A 26,489-nucleotide genomic window follows, 5' to 3' on the forward strand; every position below is an offset into this window, starting at 1 on the left:
CTTACAGCAGTGTTTAGTGGATGATGACTGTATCCTCTCTAGGACTTTCTGAAATGGAAGCAGGCTGAATAAAACTTCACCAGCTCCTACTGTGAAAATCATGAAAGGATGTACAGTAAGGCAGGCCATAGATACAAGCATAATTAAACTTATAAGAGATACTGATGTCTTCTAAGAAGTAATTGTCAAGGAATAATACTTGTGATTTATTATTGCTTTTCAGAAACTATGGGTGTTCTAGTTTTGTCGTGAGAAAGTGTCCCTGAATGTCCTTTTCTTTTACGAAGTCATTCTTGCAAAAGTCTGAGTTTTGATTTGTATCCTACTCCACTGAGACCACCTACATTGTCAGTCTCCTTTACATTATGAAATAATTCAGTGACTAGATCTTGTTTCGTTCTAGGAAAATTTTACGTCATGTGGGCAAAGGCTGGCAAATGGGAATTATGTACATGAACTTTTAAAATATTTAAGTGGTTGATGGTTTTAGTTAGTTTTCCCATTGCTGGAACAAAATATCTGACACCCACAGTTAAAGGAAGAAAGATTTATTTTTGGCTCACAATTTTTATAGGTTTCAGTCCATAGTCAGCTGGCTCCAAGGCAGGGCAGCATGGCAGAGGAAAAACAGTCCATAGCAGGGTAGGCATAAACCTGCAAGCCTGCCTTCCATCTTTCCCTTTACATTCTATCTAGCCTGTAAGCCTACTAATTGGTACCACCCATACCCAGGTTGGGCCTTCCCATTATTTACACCCAGAACTATGCTAAATCAATCAGCAGACTATCTTAGTTACACAAACCCTTAATCCCACTATCACACACCCATGATTCAGCCACCTCCCGAAAGTCCTACTTCTGAATGCATGAGGCTTTGGGGGGACACGTAGATACAAATCATAACATTGACCTTGATCTATAGTTAGTCATTTTGCTAACTTTCATAAATTAGAAAAAAAGTTATCTACTCTAGTTGAAGTTGATTCTGAATTGCAAACCTAGAAGAGAAAAGGAAGTAATTTTGCAAATTGATGTCCAAATTGCAGCATGTTAGTTATACCAATATTTGGACAGAAAGAAAAAATGCTATTAAATGACTAGTTTCCAAGTGTCCTGACTCAGTGATTAGATGGAATCTTGAATTATGTGAATGGAGGTATGCCCTCATCCTACATCGTACCCCAAACATAAGTCATAACAGTTTGTCAATGAGAAAAAGATAAGGAATCCAGTGATCTCTAAAAATCGTGAAAATGAAACCTGGAAGAGAGAGAACATGGGCATGTGAACACCATCATCAGTTTCTGGATATCTGCAAAGGAGAAATAAATTGGACTATTTAGAAGTAACTGGAGACATCAGAAGCAGTACAAATGGAAGGATTTCATAGGTTATCATGCAAAAGAGTCCAATCCAATCCAGTGGGTGGTAATTTTCTTATCCCTGAATGATTGCGTGCAGAGTCTGGACAACCCAGGGGCAGGGCACATGCAAACATATGTGAAGGAATTGAAGTGTTTTAAAAGCCACAGATTTGTTTTAGGACTCACTGATCCTCCAAGAATTACTGTGTACTATGTACTTTCTAAATGTAAAATATATTTCTAGAAATTAAGAACAATGAGCAAATGAGGATCATAGAGACTATATTTTGGCCTGTAGTTGATAAAACTGGGATTCAACTCTAGTCTTTGTTAGATTTAAAGCTTAATTGTTTTTGTTTTTATTTGGTTGTATTCTTTGCTTTCATTCCTTTGAAGTGCATTTGCTGCCTGACAGCAGAATGAATTAGAAGTCTGTTTTCCTTTTCTGGAGTTATTGGGAACCAAAGTGAGAGTGAGTGCAACAGAAAGAGCATCGTTTACTTAGATTTCAGCTCAGATTCTGATGTTGAACTTCAAAACCACAAACATTTCACCCCATCCGTCCTTGAGCTGGATTGTCCCCATGAGAAGTGTGACCTGTATGCTGCCTTTCAGCTCAGAGTTTGTGTCAACCTGAGACTCCAGGCATCTCCTCCTCTGACCCCAAGGGACACACTGAGCCCTTGGCCCAAAGTTCGTCATTCTTTCCCTCACCACCTAAAATGATTCCACAGAGATCTTATAAAAATTAACTAGAAACGTGAAAAATGTAATGCTACATCATACACTTACATCATTTTACAATTATGATACTATAAAAAGTAATTCTTGTACTGTTTTACATTCCTTATATTGCCAAACACTTTGCTGTACTTACTCTCTCACAATCACTGACTTGTACGACATGCACCTTATTAGAATTTACTTCTGGAGACTACTTTAAAATGAAAAGGTCTGACTCAATTTTCAGCAGTAAAATTGATTAGGCCACTTTTCTGCTCTGCTTTTAAATCAAAGTGTTCTTTTATGAATGAAAAGCAAATATCAGTGTTCCCCCATTTTCCCCAACACAGAGAGCTCTGAAGACAGATTTTGACTGCCTTTTTTGCCTCTTGTTTGCGAGAAGAGTCAGCATACTGGAGTCCCACTTACCCTTAAAAGGGAACCCTAACTAAGTCAGTGGCGAATAGGAACTATTCCTTTGAATTCAGGCCAAATGTTTCACAGGGAAATTTGAAGTGAGGCAGAGTGGAAAATACCATATTTTCCCATAGGGCTGTTCTGAAGGAAGATGCTGCATTGATGTTTAAAATCTTATCTTCCAAAAGTAGTAATTTCTTGCATCGCTCTATAGCTACAGAATTTGTAGTATGCTTTCATATACTGTGACATATCCCATATTAGTTCTGAGAGACAGATGGCCAGAACATAAATATATTCCTCACAAGCAACAACAACCTTCTTATGATCTTCTGACCAACAGTCACAGAATATACAAAAATTTTTGGAACCACATTATGTTGTTCCTAATACTATACTGCTTCTGCTGTCTGTTGTGCAATTCCATGAATACTTGCAACAAAACTCTTGGACTGGATCAGTTAAACACAAGGCATTCAATATGACAAAGACCCCTCCAGGCTCCAACACAATTCAGAATCTTAGGTTCCTTTCTGTGTCTAAGTTAGTTACACATCAGGGATCTGAATCCAGATAAATCTTCAACAAAAGTATTGTAACTTTTTCCTACCCCTCCCCGCTCTTCTATCTTGGCATTCACAGCAGTGGCTGAGAATGTTTAGAGCCCCTGTCCTATATACATTTGTGGTTCTAAACTAAAAAACAAACTGGGTATATAATTATTTTCTTTCTAATTTCTTCATATACTTTCTTATATTTTGGGAAGTTTTCAAGAGTTGAATTTCCCACAACCATCACTTTTTAAGTTCTGTTTACTGTATTGCTTTTCACTTAAAAATTGAAAATTGTTCTTAGGGACAAAGCAAGCAGAGTGTCTCTCTGTGTGTCCTTGTGGACTACATATAGCTATCTAAGACTCAGTTGGGAGGAAATTATTTAGTTTAGATTTTTAACATGTTAACTAAGAGTCAACCATGACCAGACCAGATGTTAAGCTGTTGACCTAGGTCTTTGGGGGCTTTTAGGTTGCAGAATAATTAGTACTGCCTCTAAGAATTTGTAAATCAGATGGAAACATTTAAGTAGCCTCTGACTGAAGTGCTAGTTTGCATCCTGTAATTGCTCTGTGCAGAAGCCAGCTGTGAGCCTCTCAGGGGCTTCTTACTGGACTGGGATTTTAAGCATTTTGGAGTAGACATTAAAGTTTCTTCACCTTCCTTCCATCAGCTTTGTGAAAATTGCTCTTCATAAGCTTATAGCAAACAGGATATGAAAACAGTAAACAAAGAACTTGTGTTAAACATAGATTTAAGTGCTTACTTAATGGTCATGCACTCTACCACGTGGCACTTAATTTACAGCTCTAACGTCTTTGTTGACTATATTGCATGTTGATTAGCCCAGCTTTTACATGGAGTACAAACCAGAAATGAAGCAGCTCTATCTGAAAGTTGAGTAGCTTTCCATAGACAATGATGCAATTTATGTTAAGTGGGGGACTCTTCGTGTGAGGCCAAGAAACCAAAAGGTGTGGATAAATCAAAGTGAGACCATCACTATCCCTAGACAGACCCTGCTGTGCATGTTGCTAATCCTGAAGGTGAATGCATTGCCTTCACAGGTGACGAGGATGAAGTTTGCTTTAGTACGTACACCTGGTGTCCTTAGGTAACCAGTCAGATCAGATTCCAGATCTTCTCAATGTTAGTGCACTTGAATGGGGACTTTGATGGAATATCCTGGTGTTTCAGATTTATTCTGCAGGTGGCAGATCCATCCTTATTTGTTGGCATTCTCTCTTATGAGCCTCAGGCAAACCCCTGTGTATACCTGGCATGTGGACTAAAGGAGTACCTCAATGGTTTATAGACCCAATAAAAACTCCTTAAATGGCTGGTGGGGCTTTGCTAATATCTCTCTTCCAGATTCTGCAAAATCCTCCTGGAATCTCAGTTGCCAAATGGACAGTTGTGATCTCCTACAGGTCAGTTGCCAAAGCACAGAACAAAGCTCTGTGGTGCTGGATACTATGAACATTATGACACACATGCTGATTCATTACGTGGAAAAAGATTAAAAGGCTGAATATTCCTTTATGGTGGCTGAGGCAGCTGTCACCACTATTCTTATTTCTCTATAGTCCAAGAAGTGTTTATTTTGTTTTTCATTCCTGGAGTATACAGTAATCATTTTAGGAATGAGTATCTTATAAAGAAAATAAAGGAACACAACTCTAATTCACGTATTTATTCATTCCTCTTAGCCAACATTTGTTGAACACCTAGAGTCTTCTAAGCAATGTGGGAAAACCAGAATGAATAAGTCCCATTTCTGCCCTTACAGACTTCATGATCTATATAGAAAATCAGCTCTCCTGCGTTGATTCCCTCCCATGACTTCCTATTTCATTTTGAAAGCCTTTTCTGGGATTTATTATACTCTATTACTTTAGAGTTTTGTGTGTCTTTCTTTCATGTTTCTTAGCAGACTTGGAACTCCTGGAAGACAAAGACTGTATCTTCCTTACCTTTGAGTTTCTGTTTCCCAATATAGTTCTCAGTATATATTATATCCTTAACACATGTTTTAAAAATGAATGAACAATCTTATAGTTTGGCACTAAAACTACATGAGAAGTGTAGCTAGTAATGAGTTCCTCTAAGGCCTGTTTCTCCATTTATAAGGAGAGATAGTATGTACTTTATCTCATGAGGTTATAACACCACAGTTAGTTCAATTAACTTCTACAAACTCTAAAGCAATGTGCCAGTGTACAGAATCACTGTTATTAAAATTGAATATGTGCTTTCATTTAACTTTGAGTTGCCTGTTAACTATGGTTAGTAAAAGTGTTTGAGAGATTCCATAGGGGCTATTAGTGGAGATCTCAACTACCATAAACCCCCTAAAATTTCCGCCTTTCTAGCACACACTTATTAAACAAGAACGTTTAAAGAGTCATGTCCAATGAAGCATATCAAGTCTAGTTAATTCTTTAAAACTTTTAACCTCTGTCTTGCCCATAAAGTGTGAGTTATTACAGCATATGGTTCCACTCAGGTATGATAAATACTGTGTGCACTTTAGGAAGGAAACTATAAGATGTACTTCTGGCTGGTCTTGAGGAAGAAATAATGGCCTATGGAGTCATTTCCATCTTTAGTTTCAGCAATTAACACATCCTAGAGGAATAGCTTTTTATAAGCTATAATGCTAGTGTCTATTTTTGTTTCTTCCCCAGAGTTTTAGGCAGAATGTGAACAGAAAAATCAGTTTTTATTTAGATGACCTTTTTTTTTTTTTCATTCCTGCTTGTGTTTTCCGCATTCTTTTTCAGTCTGCAGATAGTGCTGTTCATATCTGAATTTTAAATTAGGAGCATCCCTGGGGTTAGACACAGTGCAGAGCTGTGCCTGGAGTTTGCAGGAAGAGTGGATGCTCAGGAGACCAGGTGAGACCTCAGCAGTCTCTGTTCATCTCATCATGCAGTTCAATCCCTGTCCTCAGGAAGCTGAAGGCCAATTAGGGCTCCTTGTTTGCGACAGATCTTGACATGCTCCGTTGGTGGGCACAGTGAGTAAGAATTTCATGAAGAAGTTTGAGTGGGAGTCAGCTAGGGTTTTCTCTATTTTTCTCTTGCATTTTGTTCTATCACAATACCAACTTCTAATTCAGTTTTATTTTTATTATTTGCTAAAAATATAGTTTGCATTGCCAGTGTGAACTAGCTTCTTATTAGATCTTGGAGATCAGAGAAGAACTATAAATTTAACCCAGACTGGAAAACGGCTTTGTTAGGAAAATAAGTAGTAAGAATAACTTCTAAATAATATTATTTAAGCCCACAAGTTGATGATCACTGTGCTATACAAAGAACCCATCAACTTATTTTCTAAAAATCATAATTTTATTTAACAAACATTGAGTGTCTGTAATATGACATTAAAAGAGAGACAAAAAATGAACATAGTCTCCTTAGTTAGATTGTTTATGAATTGCTTTTAACAAAGTGAGTTACTATATGATCAAAATTCTTATTTTAAATTATTAATGTTGTCAGTAATTCAAAATAATTTTAAAAAGCATGCTTGAATTGGGGGAATAGTTCAGAGGCAACAGTTTTCCTAGCATGCAGGAGACTGGGCTTCAGTCACCAACAGAACACACAGACACTCACACACACACACACACACAATCACTGTAGGAAAAAGCAGTGTCATACAAATAGTGTACACACGTGTAGGATTTTGGACTAATGGGACTAAGGGGAAAATTGATGGATAATTACTAAATGTATACATTTGCTAAAATAATGATATCGTATTTTTTTCTGCAGACTATCTAGAATAGCAGTTCTTCACTGGGGTTCATATTCTTGTTGAGTCTTGGGGTGTCTGAAAATCATAAAATTACATGCACAAAGGTGTTCATATAAGTATCTTTCTTGGAGGAATCTAAAGCTCATGTTAGATTCTAAAATAATGACCTAGTAATATCAAAATTATTAATGTAGATTTTGATTTATAATTTGCATTTCCTTTTAGGATAGACAGTGTATTTAGAGGCCAGATTCTAAAACTGGGCTAAAAGGCATACATTAGAGCTCTTAGTTCTCTCCCTTGCACTTCTGTCTTCTCTGAGAAACTACTCGTTTAGTTTCTTTATATATAAAACAGGTTCATAATCTAACTCAGTCACTCCTCAGGGTCAAATAAGAGGGGCTATCTGTTTGCCATAATAAACCATACAGATTAGTATAATTGTTTGGGTGTGTAATCCTGTCAATCCATGACACTTTATTTTGATAGTGCAATTTTATTTCAGTATGACTTAAATATATTCTTCATACTTTGTCAATGTTGTCAGCTTAGTTTCTTAAAGAGTGACTGTTCAGCTTTTGCAGAGCTTCAGAGGCCTTCGTTTCTGAGTGAATCCATGTAAGGAGCCGAAGTTCATGGCTGCCCCCTCTACCTCGCTGTGGATGGGGAGGGATCACAGCTCGGGGACATACGGGGGTACCCTGGCCTGTGCTAGTTTCCACAGAGGGACTTGGAAGAACCAATTTTGTTTTCTTTGTCTTAAGCCAAGGTAGCTTGAGTGTGAAACTGAAGATGAAATTGAAACAATGAGAATTCATGTGATTTGAAATAAAATTAACATTTAAATTTTGTGCTTGGCTATTGTATAATCTTACACTAGTCATAATCTCTTTAAGACTCAGAGTTATCCACTGAAAAAATGTTGACCAAATCAGAACGATCTCAAGATTATGTTAAGCGTGAAATAATTATATCTCTGGGATAGCTTGTCAATGCTAAAGTGATATGACAATTGAAATATTTTTAATCATTAGGCAATAGTCAAAAAAATTCCAAGGTGAAAAATAATTTGGTCAGTTACTTGGACTTCCTTATGATGGGATTTCACTACTATTTTGTTTATTCAAACATGTATCCATATGTAAGTATTAGTTATTTGAAGGCATAAGAAATATGTGGGATGCACCTTTAATTAAGAAAATATTTCTTGGGCCGAGGATTAAGCTCAGTGGTTCCCCTGCCTGCCTTGCAAGCGGAAGGACCTGAGTTCGATCCCTGGTACCATAAGAAAATATTTCTCAATAAATTTGATAATAAAAATTGAGAAAAAATGTGTAAGAAAAGGGAGAGTCATATGGTTAAAAGTCAGAAATTGCAACTTAATTTTTCAGAGTAATGGAAGTAGGATGGAAGTGGTGTTGACAACTAGCACTTTCAGAAGAAAATTTTATTCTGAGTTTGCAAAAATGGGAAGCCAAACAATGTGGATATAGAAGCAGTGCAACAAAACAGTGCAGTGGAACAGAGTACATATTAGGAAGTACGCAACCCACTGATAAATAATTTCCAAGGGTTTTTCACTGCAGTTTACTGTGTTTTATTTGCATTAAACTACTTGACAATTTAGTGCATAAGCTGTTTGTGTTTATTGTTTCCTGTATCCTCTCTAAATCTCACTACTAATTACTGGCACATGTTAAAGGGAGAGTGCAGTAAGACACCAAAACATGAAAGCTGAGTTTGCTTTAGATCCCCCAAGATCTTTCACATTCCTCAGATGGTTCTTGGCCTTTTGCCTTTGTTTTAAATGGCAACAGCTTCCAGTCATGCATAGTGCAACACTCCCAGCCTTCTGTCCTTTAGGGCAAATGAAGGCAAAGGGCATAATAACAGTATCAATAGAATACCAGAAGTGACAGAGAATTGCTGTAGAGGTCATTGCTAAAAGTCGGGCATAGTGGTACCTGTCTACATTCCCACATTTAGAGAGATTGAGACAGAAGAATTGCAAGTTCAAGTCCCACTTGGGTAACTTAACAAGGCCCTGTCTCCAGGCAGAAAGGAATGGGGAAGAAAGGAAGGGAGGGAGAAAGAAAGAGAGAGAACAGGAGGGGGGGCGCGGAGAGGAGAGAGAGAGAAGAAAAGGAGAAAAGAAAAGCTGGAAAGGAAGTTCATTTGTAGGTGGTTTCAGTCAGAGAGAGACAGAGAGAGGATTAAAAGAGGAAAAAGAGAAAGTCTTGAGACATCTAGTAAAACTTTCGAAACAAAAAGTGTTCTTGCAGGAGTAAGAGTAAGGCTTCTTTAATCCTTAAGGATTTAATCTTTTAAATATCTCTTTAATGGGCTTTATATCTTTAAAAAATTTTAATAGAACTTATGTGAACTGGTTAAATTGCTTAATCCAATGAGCTGACTTGGTGGCAAGTATCCTCAGATGCATTTGGTATATAATAAACCAAAGATGTTCAAATGTTTCCCTTAAAGTAATACAAGTAATGTGGGAGTGAAAGTTAAAATGCTCATTTTCTGATACAAATTCTTCATTTTACCAACTGTTCTTAACTGCCAAAGAAGCAAACTAAAAACAATGAAAAATAGTCATTTGTGTAGATGTTTTCAAATACTTAAATTTTATTTGTTTTAAACTTACAAAGATTAAAATTGACTTTTATTGTACAGATCTATTACTTTAGACAAATGCACAGTCATGTAATAACTACACGGAAATTAAGAGAGCAGTTTCATCACTCTAAAAAAATTCCTTAATGATACCCTCTTTAAATCAACTATTCTTTCCTTTTCAAACCCTGACAGCTATTGATCTGTTCTTTTCCTCTAAAGTTTTCCTGTGGGAAAGTGTATAAGTGGACTCAAACAGCATGAAACCTTTGGAGTGTGGCTTCTTCCTGTTTTCAAATACGTTATGTGGATGATCAGAATCATATGGGGAATATATCATTATATCCCTGTATTTTTAATTTATGTCTGAACTGTGCAATCTCTAGAAACTTCTCTATTCTCATGATCATCATGAAACCAAATGTCCAATTGAAATTCTGCTGACTGTACTTAATATGTCTAGAAAGAGTACTGCCTGTGAATAACACAAGTCCAGCTGTCATTTGCTCCAGTGTCTTCGTCATTACTAAATCTGATCTTGGTTGAGTTTATGAAACATTATTATTGATACATGATTAGGTATTTTAGCTATCTCTTTAGTCCTCTAACATTATTCTTAAAAGAAATCTGTGCAAATATTTAGATTCTTTTATACCATATTGTGACTTATTTTGCCAGATTAGGAAACCACATTAAATCTTTTTTAGAACATTATATTCTTTTTAAATATAACTTCAGAAAGTATTTTGTAACATGAGATTGAAATTGTAGAAAAATTGATGTTAGAAAAATAAACATATTTACAAAAGTGGAAAACAGCTTCCGTGGTTAAGGAACTATTATATGTAAATTTGTACATTAAATACTTGATTATGAGAACAAAAGTATTAAGGCGAGAACCTCTTCATGTTTATAATGTAATATTTCTGGTTGGAAAATTAAACAGTAGGGGATTTCAGGCTAGCTGTGTCATTTTAGTCTCTTCTAAAGGAGCCCAAATCATAGGGAGATGAAGAGGCAAGAGAATCAGGTACAAGTAACTTGATAATAGTCTTTCTTCCTTGGAAATTTTTGAGCCAAGGGTATACGATCAGCCACATCCAAATTGCAAGGTCTGAGGAAGGAATGGTCTTCAGATAAAAGTGGGACTTTTACAACTAGAACAAGATAGAATGGATGGTGAGCAGGTAAAGAAATAGCATGTTCTGAAAGCACTGAGTTAATGAATGAATGGAAGGGTCAAATGTTTCTCTTTACAGTCAGAAAAGGTAAAATGATTTTAAAGTAACTAATGATTTGATGTCAAAGATTATGAGAGAAATTTCACACTGAGCTAAATATTTTCTTTCACACATTCCTCTGGGTGCATTTCTAATTATTAAATACTTGTTTTAATGAAGACTTTTATTCCGATTGTTTTAAAAAGGAAAAAACAACATTACTAGCTCAGTTAAATCCTACCTACAAAGAAAGACAAACCTTAACACTTTACCTTCGTCATCTGTTGACAATTGAAGTTGTAGACAGTGTTTGTAAAAGGAAATAATAAAGGTTCAAACTCGGATCTTCCCAATCCAAAGCTCCAAATTTACCCGTATCTGTGCTGCTTATGGCTCTGAGTCAATGTCCAGAGTTTACTTCCATGTGTTGAAACAGCCCGCTTGCCTGCCTTTTTCCTCTGCCTTCTACTTTCTTTGTTGTCTTCTCTTCGACCTCATCCTGTTACTTTAACATTGAATTTTTACTCTGAATTTCATGAGACTAAATCTCAGAAATTTGTGGAACTGAAATGTTCACATATTGATTTAGGAATGGAATGTAGAAAATTCTCAGCCTCTTAATGGAATCCATTGAATATTTTCTAACAACTGAAAACACAGAGCATTGCAAACAGCACACACACAAAAAAGAATGGAAACAAGAAATGTGGAAAATGATACATACTAGCTTGTTGACGTATGATATTTAAGTGCTCATCCAATCACATTATCTCTCTGAGTTGTAAATTAGAAGCTTTCTTATCTTAAAAAAGTAAAATTTAAAAGAAAATGATTTTGCCTATATTTTATTAAAATGTTTTTACATTTCTAATAATTGGCAAAATTTCATTTAGCATTTTATTTGCTCAATAAAATACATTTTCACATAATGCCCCTTCTTGACACACAAATATGATGGTGCTGTTGATAGAAGACTTATATGTTGTTGTATATAACTAATATATTTACATCAGTACTTCTTTCATTTTAAAAAATTAATCTTTTATCTTTTTTTTTTGGTACTGGGGACCAAATTCAGGACCTTGCGCTTGCAAGGCAGGCAGTGGAACCACTGAGCTAAATCCCCGGCCCAGTGTCTTTTATCTTGAAAAATGCTTAAGTGCCTATTCCAACATTTCACAGCTCTCTTTCCTACTCTTAAAAATATATATACAAATATATGTACTCTTTTTCTATTTAGAAGTAATAGTGGCTGCTTGTTTTTTGAAAGTGAGAAAAAGACAGCCCACATGAACACATAAACTGTATACATTCATATGTAGTTGAAGCCTATAATTTTTAGTGTAATTGAGCTAGTTTTTCCCCAAGAAAAGCTCTATAGTTTATATTTGTTGATAATATTAAAAAATTGTATTGTTTTCTTTTTTCTTCTTATTCACATAGTGCTTTATTTTTTTAACATTTTATTTTGAAAATATGTTGAGCAGATGTAGAGAACTCTTCCAATAATAGGATAGAAAGTGACTTACATAAGTTGATAGCATTAAGAGAAACTGCATTACCGGTGCGTGTCTTTTTCTGCTTATTATTGGAAGATTTCTCTAAGTCTGTCTAATATACTTTCAAAATGTTAAAAGAATAAAGCACATGATCAAAACGAAATTAACATCCATACAGTACTACTAACTACACTTACTCAAACTTCACCGGGTTTGTACCACTGTCATTTTTTCTGATCCAGGATCATTTAAGATCCCACATTGTATTTGATTTTGAATTTCTCCGCTCTCCTTTAGAATGTGACAGTTGGGCCAGGGATTTAGCTTAGTGGTTTCGCTGCCTGCTACGCAAGCGCAAGGACCCGAGTATGATCCCCGGTACCAAAAAAAAAAAAAAAAAAAAAAAAAGACAGAACGTGACAGTTTCTGCATCTATACTTGTCTTCCATGACCTTGGCATTTTTGCTGAAGGCTAACTAGTTATTCTGAAATATTTAAAATGTGTGCCACAAATCTTCTTTGAAATTTTAAATATTTCTTACCAATCTGCATGTGTTATTTTGTGAATTATATGATTGTAACTGTCAGTGTTTCAGTGGTTTTCCATAAAAATTAGTAAAGATTTCTATTATATTAACATAAATTCCTTCTGTTTAAACTGTTTCAGTATATTATGTCCTTTTATATATGCGCGTGCATGTGTGTTTATGTGTGCATGTGTTTATTTTGGTTTTTTCTTTAGTTTTGTGTACATTTATATTGATTTTTCTGTGATATTTCCTTCACTTTTAAATATAAGATGTTTTCTCATCCAGAATTCAGATATATACATATATATATATATATATATATGTATATATACACACACACACACACACATATATTTTAGTCTATTTGTTTTATAGTTTGGTTATTTTAGGGCTTAGTCATTTATTTTGATTGTGATGTTTTCCATGACTTCTAAGCTTAGGAAAATCATCTTTAGACAAACACCAAAAATTTTTATATGTATTTTACTGTTTTAAAAGATCATATGTGTTTATATTAATTTGGAACAACTGAGATTTGTAGTAATACTCTTAGTACAAATCTTAGTATGCTATCACACTAAGATCAAAATGTTGTTTTCTAAGTAATCAGACAAATTTTGTAAATAATTTATTGATTTTATGTATTATTCTCATTGACTGGCTTTACATCACTTTTCCTATATGATGTTTGTTTATACTCTTAAGATCTGTTTATAGATTTCTGTATTTCATTGATTTTTCTGTCCTATATTCTTTCACTAATAGATTATTTTTACTATTATGGCTTTATTTTGAAAAGTTCACTTTCATTGCTTCTGATTTTTCAGAATTTCGTCTGTTCTTTTTACATTTTCATTTTTGCACATCTACATAGAATCATCTGGTCAGTTGCAAAAAATCTAATCATTGTATTCTAAATACTAAGTATTTAGAAATTTATATCCCAGCGAGTGTTTGTTTTCCTCATGTAACAAACACACATTGCTTACAGTAATCATATTTTAAAGTTTTATCTGTAGATTCTTTACATTTTGTATTTTCCCATTATACATTTAAATTGATTATTAAAGGAATGTAGGAAAGCTAAAAGTTTTTATATAATCATTAATTTTTGCAGCTATTTAAATGAACTCGTTCTTACTAAGTCTAATGTTTCAGTAAGTTTTCTTGGCTGCCTCAAAAAAGGATAGACTTATTTGCTGCTTGTCTATAAATGTTCTGCATATCTTTTCATAGTGAACAGAATTTCTAGACCAACTTTAAATAACAATATGAATAAGGACTTCTCTAATGTGTAGTCATCAAGTATGATTTTTAAATCAGAAATGATATCAGACCCAAGCCATGTATCAGATACATTAATGAAAAGGAAAAAAAGGAACATTTCCAATTTATTGCATATTTCCTATTGACATTTTCAGATGATTTTCAGTTGTGTTGGACTGAGCACTGTTCGATGTGTGAATATTCACTTCTCATCAAATGAGATTTTTCACACAGGTTACTGAAGAGCATACGTGTTGCAGAGTGTGATTTTTGGGAAATCATTGGATTACTGTGATATCAAAGCATCTTTCTAATTATTAGCAGGAGACTGAGATTAAATGAGAAGTATACCTTTGACTTACGGACATTACGTTGAATAAGTGGTGTCAGCTGTTGGAATAATGAGCCTTTATTCATGTCTTGAGAGTTCCACTAAGTCAAACCATGTTAGGCACCACCAAAATGTCAGACACACAATAGACACTTAGCAAATATTATCCACCACTATGTAGTCACTTAAAGAAATAATTAAATATTTACTCAAGCCAGCATGCTAGGAGTTGGCAAGGGACAAAGAGAAATTTTAAATGGCTTATAAATGTCTTTGTGAGTCAGTGGTAGTTGTAGGCTTTCTACTTCCACCTCCACTGCCTGGAAGTTTCTGGAAGTTTCTCCTTGGCTTCCTTCAGACTTTTCTCCCTAGACTTGCTTAATGTATGCCCAGGCACATCATCTCTTTCTTCTCTTCTATCAGCTTGGGCTTTTAACAGATAGACTTTTTGAGGAAACTCATAGGAAGCCTAAATAAAAATTAAAATAATAATAAATCATAATAGAATGCACCTTTTCTCTCTGTAGTCTAAGAATGACTTAATTTTGGTTAATTCTGGCAGCATGCACTGAATACCATATCCTATGCCAGGCATTCCTACAAACATTAAGCTGTAAGACCACAGTCGCGAGGCCCTTTGGTCTGAGCCGTGACCTCTGATCCGGGTGCATCCCTGAGAGAAAGCCTCCAGTGTGGAGAGAGCTGGCAGAGAACACCCTACTCTAAGTGTGTGTCAGCTGAGAAGAAGATGGAGCATTTCCGGTCTCCAGAAGTGGCTGAGAAGCCTCTTTGAACAAATATTTCCTTGTCCCGCCCGTTGTTCCAGGCCCTGAAACCTGATTGTACTCTGGTAGTGCAGGACTCAAGAGGAATATCAACCACCTGCATTTCCTTTGAGTTGTCTGGGGTTACAATGCAATAAAAAAATTATGACCCAGGTATGAATGGCTTTACTCTTTCTATTGTTAAATACGGGAATTATCTCAGAATAAGGGCGTTTATTTGTCTTTTATTGGGCATAGTACTGAGAAATTTGGATTCCATATATTATAGAGCCTGAGAATTTGTTCCGCTGGAAGTGTGTGGAAATGGAGCACACAAGATGACAGGAATGGATAGAAAAACACCTCAAAAGAAAGGCCAAGATACAGTGTGCAGAGGGTGTAGAGAACAATATGGGCAGAGAAGCTGGTGGCAACTTGAACTCAGAACTGTAGTCCATGGAGGCAGAGAGGCGAGGAATACTCAGACTGCACAAAGAACCTTTGGTGTGCAAAATGCATGTATCAGCGCTGGTTGGGAAGAGCAGCCAGGGAAATCCTGAGTAGGGAGTGATGAATGAAAATTAAAAGCATGTGAGTTCCTTACTTAAGATTCACTAAATATCAACAGTATCTAATTAAAGAGTTGTTTTATCTTATTTCAGTGCAAAAACAACAAATGTTTGTAAGCCTGTGTATGTGTTAATTAATGACCTCCTTCTCTACAATCTGATATTTTATTATAAGATCATAACTCCTCAGAGTTAATTCTTTTATTCAAACATTTTCCCCATGCTCCACTGCTCTCCCTCCTATTGATTAGGGATGGATTACTGTATTTTGTGAAGGGGTGGGAGTACCTGGTTGTGATGCTTTTTTATGGTTGCCAAAAATGAATGTAACACAGAGATAAAACGTCACAGGCTGAGGCATGCTTAGGTTAATACCATTGCTGCTTCGTAGTAAGATATTGTTGCCTGGTTTCTGTCTTTAGAGATAATTGCCAGCAATTTAGTAGGCAACACACAGGCATCAGAACCAAACTTCCTGGATTTGAATTGTGTTCTATAATTTCTAACCTTATTAACCTGAAAATATTAGTTTACTTTTCAGTTCCTCAGTTTTTTCATAGGCAAACAAGAGTATCAGTAATGGCTTGTTTATAAAAATTGTCACGTGGGTTAAATAAGTGTTTCCCAGTCACTAAACACAGTGCTTGCTGTACAGAAAGCACTAATGTTTCAAAGTAGCGCTAAGTTTAGACAGTAGCTTATACGACAGTGCCCCATCTCTGGCTGGCCCATTTTCACCGTATTTTTAAAGGCGATATAATAAAAATATAAAAAAGAAAGCTTTGTTACATATATATATCAGCTGTGTTATACATTTTGTATACAGCCAAAGACAATTCCTCCTTATGCAAAGCAAATGGGGAGGAGTGGGTTGGACACGCCTAGTGTCCTCACATCCCCACCAAATATTCATTGAGCCCTGATAAATACTAGGCATTTCACTGAGTGAAAACCCATACCAGGTAATAGACCAATTAATATGAATATGATACATTTTTACAAGCATTTCCAAGCAATAAATGAGGAAGACATTGTAAGAATTCCCAGGTATGTCATTTCTACGTAAGAAGGCTAAGAGCAAAGAAGGAATTTGTTCAAGCCACACACATCATGTAACCATTGAAATAAAATCCTCTCAAATATCATTTGATAAAATGAAATGCTGCAAGTTTTATACACTGGCTAAGAAGACCTCCTAAATGAAAAGAAAGTGTCTTCCAGAGCCTGAGAAACAATTGAAGCAAAAAATAAAGTCAAAGTTAGCAACTCTTAAAGTCACCTTCTTTTACTGGAAGGACAATTGTCTGTTATTTTTTGTCTTTTAAAATATACTGTTAATTCAGTTGTGAATTTCTAAAATTAGCTTTTCTAAAGAGCCAGAGAGTTTTAGTGTTTTAGTTTACTTCTAAGTGAATCAATTTCAAAGTGTGTAGCTTGATAATTGTTTGAATTCACTATTATCCGTCCATCCATGCATATATTTATTTTCCCCATTTGAGGACTGCAATATAAAGAAATAGAGGACCTAGATAAAGCAAAACAAATAATTGATTTGTCAAATAATTATGTGCAAAAGACAGTTCTGAGTATTTTACAAATATCCCTTTACGTAATCCTCACAACCCTCAGAGGTATTCTTATTATCTCTACCTTACAGATAGAGAAACTGAGGCACAAAGAGGATAACTAATGTACCTGAGGAAACAGAGCTGGTAAGTGACAAAGTCAGAATTTAAATCCAACTAGTTTATTTCCAGAGTATGCAGTTGTAACTAACTTACCATGCTGCCTATCAGTGACTAAGAGATGAGGAATAGAGATTTTTGAAGAAAATTTGGTTAGGTTTTCAGTCTGTAATAAGCAACAATAAAAAGAGACAACTTTACAGAATTTTCATCTACAGAGGATGAAAAGAAGCCATCTCTGGGGAAAATTATTCCAGGAGCAATGTTAAGTTAGAGGCAAAAGAGAAAACGGAGATGTAGTGGTGAAAGAAAGTGAAAGATTCTGGAGGAGAAATGATCACTAAGTGAGAAGCCTGTATTTTTGTGCACTCTGCATATTTGTAGGTCTATTTTAAGTACTAAATTAGATAGCATATATCACAGTCTTGATGATGGGCCAATTGTATAGTTTCCTGAAGAGTCCTTTCTCTTTTCTTACTGTCTTTTGATAAGTCAGTCTGTTTACTGACTATATTTTTTATGGTCACCAAGGACAAAAGTTCTTGCCACGCAAAGGTAGTGACATCCGGAGGAGAAGGCGTTTCTGTGGGTGTCCGTCTTTAGGTGTACTGAAATGACACCTATACTGACCCTGTCTTTAAAAACATGTAGTTTTGTGCATTTAATAAAGATTTCTGCACTGCTAGGATTATTTGACAGCATAGCAGGTGCAGTAGTCAGTGAGGAATCCCGAAGTGGGTGGAAGGAGTCAGATCCATGTACCAGGAGCTCTATCATGCAAACAAAAGGGGAAGGAAAACTCAGACCTTTAAAATCCATCTGATGCCGGGCGTGGTGGCAGATAACTGTAATCCCAGCACTTGGGAGGCTGGGGCAGGAGGATTGCAGCGAGTTCAAGGCCAGCCTGAACTACATAGCAAAACCCTGTATCAAAACCAAAAACAAACAAAAAACAAAACCAAAATAAAATGAAATACATCTGCTGCAAAGAACAAAGTAAGCATATTAATGTACTTGCTAATACCTTATATTAGAAGTTTCCTATGTATACCAAGTACCGTGAGAGATATTTTAAAATCTTAGAACTATTATGTATACATCGTTTTTATTGATATTATAACAAGCAAGACTTCTACATTAGACAACTGCAGGAGTATCACACACCGAGTCCTTATCTCACTGAATAGTATAGTTTATCTTTGAAACAAGTATGCATATAAGCTTTATTTTACAGATGATGAAACTAAGAACTATAACACTTGAGTAACTCATTTGATATCTTACCCCGAACATGTAGTGGACACAGAAAACCAATTGATTTTGTTGACAGCTTTCTGTACATTATGGTATCTTTATAATATTTTAATATCAAACACTGATACATTAAACCCAAAATCACTAATAAATATACTTGAACAAAGGTTAAAAGTCTTCAGCTTTCAGGGAAAGCCCTATGGATGGATTTGGTTTCTTTGCCTCTCATGTAATTTGCACTATCCTTTCCATTGCTTGCCAACGAAGTTTATATAGATAGCTAGATTCTAATCATCTCTATAAAAGTCAGAATATCTGTCAATACTTGAACTCCATTCCCAAGGCAATGATTGACTCGGACTTTTAATTTGTCATTCCTGTACGCTTTCCCACAGCAGACTTCTCAGAGTGGTCATCATCAGTGAGCAGCATCAGCTGCATCTGGGAAATTGCTATAAGTTCAATTTTTTCTTGCCCCATCTCAGACCTATATAATTAGAAGCTTTGGGAAAAGAAACAAGCAGTCTGTATTTTATTATGACATCCTGGAGATCCCAAGGCATGCCACAGTTTGAGAACCAGTGTTCATGGTTTCATGAAGTGCCTCCTTGAGTATTGTCACTAGCTCCCTGGGCTCTGAAGGCTTTTGGAGTTTTCACCAACCCAGAGAGCCTCCAAATCCTCACTTTGCAAATACAGAAGTGCATGTGCATGGAATCCATTATTTAGCAAATGCATTTCTTTGAAGCTAACATGTTGAATACTACAATACCATATATAATTTTATTCTGTAGAAAATTCTTCAGGGAAACTTTTACCTCATTAAGTTTTATTTTTTTTTAAAAAAAAGTTAAATCCTGAGAGTTATTGCCTAAGCCATCCTAAGTTTAGAAAAGCAGAACTATTCTAAGTTGAGGACGTGGGGCCCCTGGCTGGATGTGCTCCCTGAAGACACACCCCAGTCATTTGGGATTCATCTATACCTTAGGTAAATTAGAAATCTAGTATTTCCAAGAGGGCTTTGGGGTCATTCCCAGGGAGCTGAAGACACAGTAGTTACACTTGCAAATTTTAAACATTTACTGTTTATTATATGAAATATCATTTAGAGAATGCTATTTGATGTTTCTTATGAGAAAAATCAATCTGTAGTAAAACGTGTTTTTCAGCTATTAGGAGAAATCTTTTTAGACAGTCACTTGCTACCAAAGTACTTGCAAAACTGCTTGAAGGTTAAGGTCATTATAAACTCCTTAGAGAGCATCTTATTCATTAATGTGCCACTAAAATAGTGATTGACACATGATATGTATTCATTAAATATTTGTTGAATGGGCTCCCATTGGGAGCCTTTCAGAACTATCCCATAGTTACATTTAGCAATATAGTATGATATAATGTTATGCATTATTATTTTTCTAACAAAATTTAGAATAGCAAAATTCAGTACCATTGTCCTATATTCAGTTAGGTGAGGAAGTTACATAACCTTTATACACCTGGCTCACCCATAACTAGTACAGTACCTGACAGATTAAAGGGATTCATTAAAGATTTAGTGAAAAAGTGAATATTTTAGATGAATGGGTGGATGAATGAATGGTTGGTGAGGCGGGCAAATGTACAGCCAGCTGGGTGACATCTTTTACCATGAATATTACAGACTTGTGCAATTTCAGCCAAAAGTATGGATTTTGTTTTTAAAAATGGGATGAGAAAATTTACATAATTTATTAGAAATAAATTACTTGTAGAAAAGAGAAAGTTCTTTAGAAAATGAAATTATTTTTTAAAAGTGTTTTAGATTTATGCTTTATAAGTGTTGAAAATCTGTTATAAAACCATTTTTAATAAAGAGAACTATAAAACAAGAGAAACAGACTGACTGAATTTCAATTTTCTAGTCTTAAAATGCCAAAAAATAGACTGAAGCAAATGCAAGTTATTATTTTAATGAGCTGCATTGATGCATAAGAAAGAGAACCACATTTGTTCTTTCTAATTTAGTTTATTTCTCCGCTGTATTAAAACATCTGCAGAAATGGTGTGAAATCTCTGAAATTACCCCAAATTTTTTTGTAGCATTAACTTTTCAGAGAAAATTTCTGATTATTTGGAAACAGTTCATGTTGGGTCTTGTGAAAATACAGGTTTCCAGATGTCTGTAGTTTGGCATTATTTAGACAAGGCATCTGGAAGACAGTAGCCTGGGGTAAGGCAAAGACGGTACACTAGGGCCCTGAGGATTGATATTTCCCAAGTGTTTGACAAAGTCATTTCCCTTTTCTGGTCTCTGTTTCTCTTTTCTTTTTCTTTCTTTTTTTTTTTTTTTGGTACCAGGGATTGCATTCAGGACCTTGTGGTTGCTAGGCAGGCACGGGGCCACTGAGCTGAATCCTCTGCCCTCAGTTTCTCCTTTTATTAAAATGAAGGATGTGTACTACATATGCCTAAAAATTCCTTGCTACTCCAGAACCCTCAAGTTTCCACCAGAATTTCAATGGAAGTTCTGTGGACATTGCTGTAATTTGTTTGATGTTTTTGAGAGAGTCTATTTCTCCCTACTTCTCCTTGGAAAATGACTTCTTAAGAAGCATTTCTTAAAGGCCACTTAGGCTTTGGGCATTAAAGGAATCAGCATGTGTGGCAGCCACCCAGCCCGACCATGCACAGGAAAAATCACCCCACCTCTGGGTAGGTTCTCACTGGAGACCCACGATGTGACCCGATTTAACTTCGCTGTGTATCTGGGGCTGATCAGACAGAGAATGCTTTCATGAAGGAGAGAAGTTTCAGGTTTTAAATTGAGACCTAAAAGTCAGACCTACTGAGCCATAAGAAAGATGCAGCAAAGGGAAGCCCTTGAAGGTCTGATCCTACTGTCTTTGAAGTTACCACTGTAACTATATTTGAGGATGCAGTAAGCTGCAAACATTTTGAAAAAGAAAAGAAAAACAGTTAAAAAGTTTGGAGGGAAATGGAAAGCAAAGGCAAACTTGGCTGTTAAGACAATGCCTCTACTCTTCCCCAAAAGAATAGTGTATTTCGCTTTTTTCTGAAACTCTGACTTTCACAGTATTAGCATGTTTTTGTTTTAAAACTTAACCTTGATTCCATTTCTAGTGTTCTTGAGACATGTGATGTAGGTTCTTGAATCATTACTCCAATTTTCACCAGAAACCTAGTATTCAGTAGCTTAGCCTTTTTGAAGGTGGCAGCCATTGAACCTCACAGAAAAAAAAAAATAAACAAAAAAACTTTGAATTAATTTGATTACTTCCCATTTTATCACACAAGTTAAACAACTCAACCTTTACACCCTTGGCTTGTGTCCTCTCTTTTACCAATGATTATGACATTGCTGGCAGAATTATGTCCACGGGGCAAGATATGTTAAAGGTCTTTCTCATCATTATCATTGACATCTGCTGAATCCCTGCTCATCCTGAGCACAAAAATAACAGGAAACATGTGACATGTCCTTGTTGTCAACATGGAGAGAAGACGCAAAGACATAGCACCATCAAGGTAATGCAACTTGAGGTAACATAACTTAGCAGGAATCATCACTGCTATTTTATTAATGAAGTTTTTCAAACTAGAAGGGGAGTGAGGCTACTTGGCTGAGGTTCCACAAATGGAAGTCCAGCCTTCTGCCTTTTTACCATAACTCAGACCCAAATTAATGATATTGGAAAGATTATAAGCATGCTGACATATCTGAATATAGAGATGTAAGGATATCCTTATGTAAGAACGCATAACTAAATCACTGAAGTGATAGCACCAAGTATTTTGAACATCTATCAGTTCTAGAAATTAATCTTAACCTTTCCAAGGTAATCTGATTATAAAGCTCTAACTTGGCTCTACTTCTGAAATGGAAGAAATGGCTTTTTCTTGTTTTACATGAAAATGGGCATTCATTCCCAGGAGAAAGTGTAGTTAAAAATAACACTAGCATAATTAATCTCTGTGGCCCCTTAGGGCACTGGGAGGGTCAGTGCCTTTGGGTTTTCCTCTCTGCTGTTTGTCTAACTAGCATTCCTTAAATGCCAGGTCATAAAAAAATTACTTCATTGAATCTCACCATTTATTCACATGAATAATAATTTTCTTGGCTTTCCCAGGGGAGGTTTTGGTCAAGCTGCATTCCAAGTCTCCTTGTATGTTTTGGAGAAAGATGAGTGGTACAGAATGTAGTTGTTTCATCCTACATATATCACAGTGGCAATAAGATCTGTGCATGTATTTTTATAATAGCTTGAGGCATGACCATGTATGGGGTTTTCACATGGATTGTTAGAAGAAAAGACATAAGTATTTGCTCTGTCCTAAAACAGTCAATAATGTGCTCACTTCAGCAGCACATATACTAAAATAGTCAATAATTTAGACAGGAGAACAACAACCTTAAGTGATGCATACAGAAATACATCAAAAATCACTTGTGGCTCGTTCTATCCTCCTGTCTACATAAAATAAACTGGCAATATGAAGTAATGAGGTTAGAAAGATCTGAACTTCTTAGCCTAAGTCTTGTTTTTTCTCACTTATAAAAATGGGACTATGCATATCCACTTTATAGTGAAGTGCAGATTAAATACAATAGTGCATTTAATAACTATAAAGAGAACTAAAGCATTGATCACTGCTATTTCACCCACCAGAGAATTCATGGAAATGATAATCTGAACACTTACTTCCATTTATTCAGCTCTGTCATTCTTGGGTTAATATGTGTGAGTGTATGCGGAGCTGTATGTGTCTGGCATTAACAAGTCTTCTCTTATGTGGAAACACTTTTCTGTTGCCCCAGCCAAATGACTCATGTGTTTTGCTTTAATTTCAGAGGTAAGATCATTGCTATCAAAGAGAGAAACTCCAGGGAAATAGAGTGCATTGAGTTTTAATGTTCATCTGTTTGCTTGTGAATCGACAAACGAAGCTTAGCTCTGCTCCAAGACTAACAAGGGCTATAGCATTAGCAGTGAGCAGCATCTCAAACCACATGCACAATAGGCTGTAGTTTAGGGGTGTGGCTCAGTGGCCAACACATAACTCTGTGCTGCTGGCAGCAAATGTGCTAAGGAGAAATCCAGAGGAGGATTTCTTTTTAAATCTATTTCCCATTATCCAAGCTCTCTCTGGATCTTGTTTTGGTTATTGTCAGCAGTCAGATATGTTTACCATGATGTTGCTGGCTCTTCAGAGTCCACAGATCTCTTGCATCCCATTTGTATTCTATTTAGCCTCTGGAAATAATACTGTTTTCAAATATTTTTCAGAATGATTCCCAAACTCTTGTAATTGGAGAATGAACAATAAAAGGTTTTTTTTCTTTTTTTCTTGAGAAAGCAGCTGAGGTGGCTTAAGTTTATACTACTAAATAGAATTTCATCGCCCCACTCATGGTTGATTTATGAAGGAAAAAGCAATGATATTACTCTAAGTATCACATAACACTGCTTTCTTGAACATAGTCCTTTAGCATAGGTGGAGACCTAGTCCTGACAGACAGAACAGCTGGAAAGTCACTAAAAAACACATGCAAGGGGATACAGATGATGTGGCAGCTTCCATGATACAGAGAACCCTGACACCTGTCTGGCCTTAGAGCTAATACTGACAGCAATCTGTGTGTGTGTGTGTGTGCGTGTGCGCACGTGCATGGGTGAATGCTTGTGTGTTATTCCAATTATACATATGAGGCAATTAAAACACATTAAGAGATACTACCAAAAGCAGAAGAATAATAGGAAATCTCACTTGTGTTGTACAGAGTGGATCTTGTCTCCCTCCAGGATAAAAGAGGCACAGGTGTAGAGCCCTACTTGCAGCAGGGGATTAAAAGGCAAAGGAGCAAACTAAAGAACAAAGGCCTACCATTTTTCCATAAAGCTCATCCATCATGCCTGAACTCTAAAGAAAAACAATCAGCCGGGAGGAAGAATGCAAACACTTCTTCCCTCCGCAGCACACTCATGCAGGTCAATATCTCCACTCAGACTTCTCCCAGGTCCTTACTTCAGAAAGCTCAATGTCACCAGCCCTTTCCCTAGAGCAGGGGTTGAGGGCAAACAAGAGTGGCACACCATGATCATGCCCAGAGCTGTTCTCCAAAGGCACAGATTGACCCTCAGCTCATTCAGAGAATACCCAAAAGACTGACATGGTGAAGCCTTGCCTTGACCCTCTGTAGGACCGGCCCAGGGGAATGCAGCCATGTGGACTAAACAAGATCCTACCAGCACCAACTTAGGAAATATCAGAAAGGCTCAACTCACTCTCTTGTGAGGAATCATTCAAGGCTGGTCAAAAGAATTAGAGGGGTACCAGTGAGGACCTCAGCTGAGTGGAGCTGGGGCTGCTGCCCCGCCCCCATCCTCCTGCAGCACCAACCCAGCCCAGTGACCCTCTGCCCTGCCCAGTGCCCCCCCACCCCGCCTCTAGCCTCCTGGCTGCATAGGTACCTGGTCCCACACTGTACACACTGCAGAGGCACAAGGGGTCACAAAGGCCATTGTCCTGAGCTGCAGAAGTGAGCAACAGAAAGAGGGCCTCTCTCAGGCTCCTTGATGAAAATTGAAGCCCACTGGAAAAGTGAAGAGAATCTCTGCATTAAAGGCACACCAGACCACAGTAGTTGGTAAGTTGGAGGGATCACCACCTTCCATTGGAACCTGGACTATCTTAAGGGGGAGGGCAGCGGGAACCTGCAATAGAACCTTGCAGAGTTCAACCTTGCAGGATGTCAGGGAGCTCAACTTGCAACTTGCAGCCAGAAATCTGCCTGAATCTCATGGGTCTGCCACTGCCTTGCTGAGACTCACTGACCTGTATCTGTACACAGCTGCCCACGTTGTCTATTATGACAGCAGAGACATACCCTGAAGGAGACCCTTCATTTTTATCTTTTATTTGTTATTCTCAAAATTATAATTTTTTTCTTTCTTAATTTTTATTATTTTCAACTCTTCAAATTTTTCTTTCTTCTTTTTCCTTTTTTTCTTTTCTTTCTCTCTCTCTCTCACTCTCTTGCTCTCCCACATTGTTCTTCATCTCCATTTTTGTCCCTGTTCTGGCCCTAATTCAGATTTCCTCTTTCTTTTTCTTTCTCTCGATTGTCATTAGTTTTTTTTTGTTTTGTTTTGGGTTTTTTTTGGTACTGGGGATCAAACTGGGGTCCTTGCACCTGCGCAGCAGGTGGCGAAACCACTGAACTAAATCCTGGGTCCCGATTGTCATTAGTTTTAAAGGAAAGTAAATACAGTTTCTAGCCTCCCTATTGATAGGCTGTTCTGTTCTTGTCTTTGTTCTTTCATTCTGTCTTTTCCTCTTGTCTTCAACAGTTTCCTAGAGTTTGTGTGATATTCCTCTGTCCTCTGGCCTCACTGCTCACCTTTCCCTATCCTTCTACCTATCTGTCCCTCCTTCTCCACCTCCTTTTAAGTTTCCATCCTGAAGGGTAAAGTTGCTATATTGAAGAGTTTATTCACAATAAACATATTTTGTGCTGGCCCTCAATTTTGATTTAATTCACAGTTAAAGGTGATAGTTTAGCAACTACCGCAGATTGTCATTTTCTAAACTGTGCTTGATGCTATTGTGTTGCTGATTGTATCACTTGGGCTAAGGTGTCATGATTGATCTAATCAGTTGTCCTTCCTAGTTTAATGAAAATGAGATAGCCTCAGCATCATTAGAGACTCAAAAACCTAAAGACCAGCTATATCTGGAAGACACCTCTGAGAAGCAATCATTCCATAAGGGTTCTAAATACAGGCAACAAAGATACTCACAATAAGAAATATTGAAGTATCAACCCAGGAATTAAACCAAGGACAGTACCAACAACAAAAATAAAAATGAGAAGACATTTAAGCAAGGTGCAAACCCAGACTTCCAGCCCACCAAAGGCAAATTCTG

At 36.6% G+C, this 26,489-nt stretch overlaps 1 protein-coding gene across 4 annotated transcripts in view; it reads left to right on the forward strand.

Moving 5' to 3' along the window:
* P3h2 (prolyl 3-hydroxylase 2) overlaps window positions 1–26,489 on the forward strand; it is a 156,088-nt gene that overhangs the window by 69,452 nt on the left and 60,147 nt on the right. The window contains exon 1 of one of the 4 annotated variants that reach the window (XM_087186710.1): window positions 3,329–5,955. The exons of 2 other annotated variants lie outside the window; for them this stretch is intronic. The gene's annotated coding sequence lies outside the window, so the exon portion shown is untranslated. Of the gene's footprint in view, window positions 1–3,328; window positions 5,956–17,278; window positions 17,334–26,489 lie in introns of those variants that run through there. One more of the 4 variants, XM_004834789.4, reaches the window with a different exon arrangement.

This window comes from Heterocephalus glaber, unplaced genomic scaffold, assembly GCF_053883595.1.
Source record: "Heterocephalus glaber isolate CG9 unplaced genomic scaffold, H.glaber_assembly_v1.0 deba00001504, whole genome shotgun sequence".
In the NCBI taxonomy this organism is placed as follows: Eukaryota; Metazoa; Chordata; class Mammalia; order Rodentia; family Bathyergidae; genus Heterocephalus; species Heterocephalus glaber.